This window comes from Gobio gobio (assembly GCF_949357685.1).
Source record: "Gobio gobio genome assembly, chromosome: 6".
In the NCBI taxonomy this organism is placed as follows: domain Eukaryota; kingdom Metazoa; phylum Chordata; class Actinopteri; order Cypriniformes; family Gobionidae; genus Gobio; species Gobio gobio.
The window spans coordinates 18,479,371-18,485,370 of NC_137102.1; positions in this window are offsets into that span (position 1 = coordinate 18,479,371).

Below are 6,000 nucleotides of genomic sequence, written 5' to 3' on the forward strand. Positions count from 1 at the left end.
ATAACTAGCTTCCGGCGGTCAGCGGTACGCAAGTCGACTTACGGCGAAAGAGTAAAATATATCTATGCTAAACGTATACTCCGCATCTAACACACACACACACTGGCAAGTAAAATCTAAGAATTTATTAGCCAATGGCTAATGATAGATATTATTTAGACGCTCAGAGTGAAGATTTACTCACATTGTAGAGGGTTGTTTTATAACTGTGTTTAGGTAGGCTATTGCTAGTTGTTTTTGCTGAGGAATCGCGAGAATTGTGAAATTTTACTGGTATCTAAAATTTTGGTGTCATAACAAATGTATTACTAAACATGGTTATGTATTTTGGTCAAAAACATTGAAAACAACAACTATTTTATTTGATTACTTTTTTGTTGTAGGGCCAGTGAAAATCTTACCCAAACATAATTACCAGGAAAAATAACTTTATTGTGATAGTAATCATGTTAAACCATTATATTTATTAGGCCTAGAGATATATATTATCCAGTAATTGATTTTTAAGTGTGCATGCTCACTTTACCTTATTTTTTTCTTTTAAAACACTGTTTAATATAATCTTAAATTAATATACATTTTTCACACTGTACATTATAATGTTATGATGCTCAAATTTTAAATCATTGATTGTAGTTTTAGTGTTTTATTTTTCATTTATTTAGACAAAAAAAGTATGTTATTTTATTTTGGTGATTTATCTGTAATCTGTCATAACATACATAATATTGACTTCTTGTATCATCCAGAACTGTAATATTGGTGCATCTCTAGATCTTACTCCTACCATCACGATTCTGCTCATGCCGCCCATCCCTAGCTGTTGCAGTGCACCGATGACTCTACAGGCCGTGTCCAGTTTGTGGTTTTGCGTGTGACTTATTAGATTAGCCCGTTAGTCACCGGGCCCCCGTCACCATTGTGGTGGCTCCATTAGGCAGAAGAACGTGTCCAAGGTACGATTACTGCCAGTGAGTCGTGTGAAGGTGACCTCCCCTTCCACACCCTAATCCAAACACGCACACATGCGAACACCGTTTCCCTTCGCTGTCTTTGTTGATTCTCTTCTTGCTACTCTTTTCTGTCGCCGCGATTTTCAATAATCCAATAAACTCAGCCAGCCGCTTGTCATATTGACATGCATGTGGTTCTGTGCGCTGTCACTCAGGAAGATGAATGTAGAGGGAGTTGTGAGCTGCAGTACTGATAGGGAGGATCCCTTAACGTTTATGCAGCATTAATGGCCTTGTGTGTTTAACAATTAAATAATTTGCTGTGGGCTCCTTTGAATATTGATAAGGGAGGCTCTTTTGCAGCTCAGTTTAGAGAACTGGGATGTGCAGTTGTTGTGGTGTAGGCGGGTTGACTGTCAAACAGTGGTTTGGATTGGGGTGCTTGTCTTTTTTAAGTGTTAGTGTGGCAGCAGAGTTAAGATAGTGTTCATAAAGCCATATAACATTTATATAGAGCCCAGTTTTGTCAACCATTTAAAGGTGCTGTATGTAAGTTTTTGACTACTAAAGCATAAAAATAACATAATTTGCAGATAGGCAAAATGCTAAGTTCACATACTCGTCTCTCTGAAAAACAATGCTACAGCCATGTTATTTTACTTTGAAATGTGCGTTCCGTGTCGGAATGGCTGTTTTTGTTTTGGTCTGTGTGATACCGCACGCCACCAGTTTACCGAATAGTGTAACGACACCACAGGTTGCCAGTTGGCGGAAAACACAGCATATTGCTGCAATGGAAGCCAGCAAACAAACTGGGTTATTTATTGCAGATTCTACCTGACCTAAAAAGTTCATCCTCGGAGTTCATCTAAAATATCTATGAACAGAAACTGTAACGATGAGTGTGGAATGAGCAGACAGGGAAGCGGATCTAAATGCAGGAACATTTACTGAGAAAACTAGAACGAAAAACAAGGAACTCATGACACCACAACAATACATATGTAAAACGACTGACAAAACATGGGTGGAACACAAGCACTATAAAAACACAAGCTAAACAAGGTAACAAGGGGCGTGACAGATATGAAACACCTGGAGAACTAAATCAGCATGAAAAACTACAATGAACTACAAAGCAAAAACACACAACAGGAAATTACGTAAAAGTCCACAAACACACAGGGAAAATGTGACTGAAACACATTAAAATGCGGATAAATCTACTCATCAACTTCCAGTGTGTAAGTCTCCTTGCCTTCCATTTTCAATTGTGCTCGTTTCTGTTGTATATCCATAAACTGGCAACCCGCGTGAGCGTTGAGTCTGATTGGTGTGAGGCCAACTATATTTTTAATTTGGACTGTACCCATTTCAACCACTAGCTGTCATTTATTGATAGTTTGGTTTTACTAGACCAGTTTTTGCCTCAATATTCGCTGCCAATACTCACTACAATTTTTTGATTTCTGCTGAAATAATGACAAAGCTGTTTTGACATTAAATTAACCATGATTCATTTTGTGAAATTTCCTGAAATTGAGCTGTATGCTCTTCAATAAAATAATGAATTGCAGTTTGCATCTTCATTTTGTGTTTTTTGTATTTAATTTAGATTAGGTACATTCTTTTAATATACTATTTATTTATGTATTTATATTAGGGCTGTCAAAAGATTAATCGCGATTAATCTCATCCAAAATAAATAAAAGTTTGTGTTAACATAATATATGTGTGTGTACTGTGTATAATTATTATCTATATATAAAAACACACACAAGCATGTATATATTATATTTAAGAAAAATGTATTATATTTATATATAAAATATTTATATTTATATATAAAATATTTATATTTATATATTATATAAATGTATATACAGTATATACATGCAAATATTTCTTAAATATATACATGAATGTGTTTGTATTTATAAATACATAATAATTATACAGAGTACACACAAATATATTATGTAAACACAAACTTTTATTTTGGTGATGTGATTAATCGCGATTAATCTTTTGACAGCCCTAATTTATATATTTTTAGAGTGATTTATGAGCAACATTTATTATATTATTGTTGCCAACTTTCCAAGAGTATTTCATGCCATGTTGTCCATTTGGTAGGGTGTTGGTAGGTGGTTGTTAAGATGTTCTGTGTTGCTATAGGGTGTTACTAGGTTTCTCTCTCGTTTCAAAAGTCCACCCCCACCCCCAAGTCTATGATATTCTTGTCTCTCTAGATATAACTCGGGTCTATTCCTCAATGTAAGTTTTCAATGTAAAGACATTTTTGTCTGTTTCCACCAGGTAGGAGTGATAAGTCCAGTCACTTGATGAGTTTCCAATGTATGGGCACTAATATAACTGTCTCTTAAGAAATAATCGAATACCTTCAAACTGCACGCCTTACTGATGTTGTTCAGGTCTGGAGTTTATATTGTGTTTGCTTGAATGATCAATTGGTTTTCACAATGTAGGTATGGTTTAGTGAAGTGAATGGGCATAATTGCAGACTTCCAGCTTCAAATCAAAAAGTCAGCACTGACCAGCTGCTCTGGAACAAATCGGTGTCTGTTTTGAATTTAGCAAACATTGTTTTTTTTGCTCAGCAAAAAATCCCTCCGCTAGCACTTTCTCCTTTCTGTGGATAGTCACTCTGGAGTGAACTGTGGAATATTCTCAATTCATCCTGACTGAATGCAGAAAACAAGTCAGTTTTCTGTCAGCCATTGTAGACAAAAATCTTCCACAAAGCATACAGCAGCTGTTTCAGTAGTGTCGAAAGGAGCTAGGTGCTGTCTTAAGCTGTTTTAAAGGGTTTGGACAGGGTTTGTAGTTTTTGATGGAAATAATAGTTTTTTTTTTTGTGTCCCACTGAGTGCAGTCTCCAGACTGTATCACGAGGACAAGAGGAAGCAGCATGCGGGAGAACGGGAAGATGCAGTTCTGGCGCTTCATCTTCCCACTGGTGTGCCAGATGGAGAAGACCGGGGGAGTCCTGGCATAGAGGGGGTGCTGGTGACTGCCCAACCATCACAGAAGGACTCCCCCCTCATTCCAACTGTGTCTGTCCTCTGTACAAAGAAGAGAACATTTAAACTAAAAAGACAACCGTGGCAAAATGATGCATGTTTTTTTTTTTTTATGTACATTACGTTTGTATTGAAAGACTGATGTTTGCAGAAACTCACTTGCCTTGAATGTGTGTATAACCACCACTGTTGTCCTAATTTTGTGGAACTCTGCAATTAATATGACCTGGGGCCAGTCTTAAAAACGTAGCACTAGATACATTAATTTGCTGTAAATTCGAAATAAATAAAATGCATTAAAATTGTATTATATTATTAAATAATTATTTTAGTAATATTATAAGATATTATTTTTGCATCAAGGCTAGTGAATTAATGGTCCAAATGGGCGATCAGAAAAAAACTCAGAAATTGCAACTTGCTCGCTAGTGGAAGAAAGTTTCAAGCCAAGACATGATTATAATGCTTGTCTTTCACTTTTTAATTACTGTAATGGACTTACAGACTTGCAGTACTGATTGAATATTTTTGAGCTACTGTCAGAATCACTTCATAAACTGCAAGTGATGTTGTGGTCAAACTGTATGTCTGGAAACTCTATGCCGATGTCTTTCACTCATACTGAAGGACTGGTCTGTTTCTCAGAAAGCCATAATTGGATTTAATCCAGACGTTAACAGGAAGCAAATGACTCATAAAATTAACCAAGGTAAAGCAATAAGAAACTCATAAAGACTCTGTCAGAATCTTGTTCCTGGGATGTCTGTATGCCAGTATGTTTTTCCCATAGTACATTGGAATGTACTGTCTTTGATAGGGATGCTCCGATCGATCGGCCTGAGATCGGTATCGGCCGATAATCATATTTTATGACTCACTAACTTGGCCGATCTCACGAACCGATCGCAATTGGATGACGTCATCGCGTGAGGGCGTACATGACGCGTGGGGTAGGTAGTAGCAAATATTCAAACTAGAGCTTTGAAGGCAGAAGAGGAGAAGGGTTCCATGTGAACAGCAGTTGAACACGGGTCAGTCAGTCCTAAGAGATGGGCGAACGCTGTTTGGAAGTATCGATATACAGTAGGGCTGCAACGACGCGTCAACGTTATACAGTAGGGCTGCAACGACGCGTGAAATGTGAAATGCGTCGACGCGTCGGCGGCACATTGTTTACGTTCTAGAATAGAACAGAAGATCTAGAATAATGGCAGCTTCTGCTCCCGGGCATAGTGAAAATGATAATTTATCATATAAAGCTAGACCGCGACATTCAAAAGTGTGGGAGTACTTTAAACAGAAGCCGAATAAAACTGTGCTTTGTTCGCTCTGTAACGCCAGTTTCACGCTGCACGTGGTGGCAGAGCAGAAGCTGTGCGCGTGGAGAGCGGGACCTTTCACACTGCCAGTCAGTGTTGCCATGTCCGCGTTTTTTCCGCGGAATTGGGCTACTTCTACACTGTTGCCGCGGGCTGTGTCTCATGTCCGCGGGTTGAAGCGATCCCAATTATGTGATATTTATCCCCGGGAATGAGAATTTTAGCAGGCAGCCCTGCAAAAATCCCCACATATTTAACCCCCCGAACGCAATGTTTACCGGAGAACCTCCCCGAAACGCGATTGGGCTTGTTTTGGGCTAGTTTTGAGTAACGAATGGGTGGGTTTTGTTGTGAAAACCTGGCAACCCTGCTACCAGTGTTCGTCTCGCGCAGTTGAACCGTGGCGCGTGTATTGCAAAAGTCGGTCACATTTTCCGGTGTTCTTCTCCGACCCCAGTACGTCTCATGCTTTTATTTATTATGGGCTGCATATATCTGCTGTAAATGCGACCTGGTTCCCCTCTGTCCCAAACACATATGCATAATAACATGCTGTATATAGGTAGTTTACATGATTAAAGTAACATTAAAGTTAAGATATGCCTCTAGCTTTAATCATTTAAATATGTCTTTGAAATTTGGGCAAAAACTTCTGGCAGCTTTAGTCGTTGTTTATGCACATGT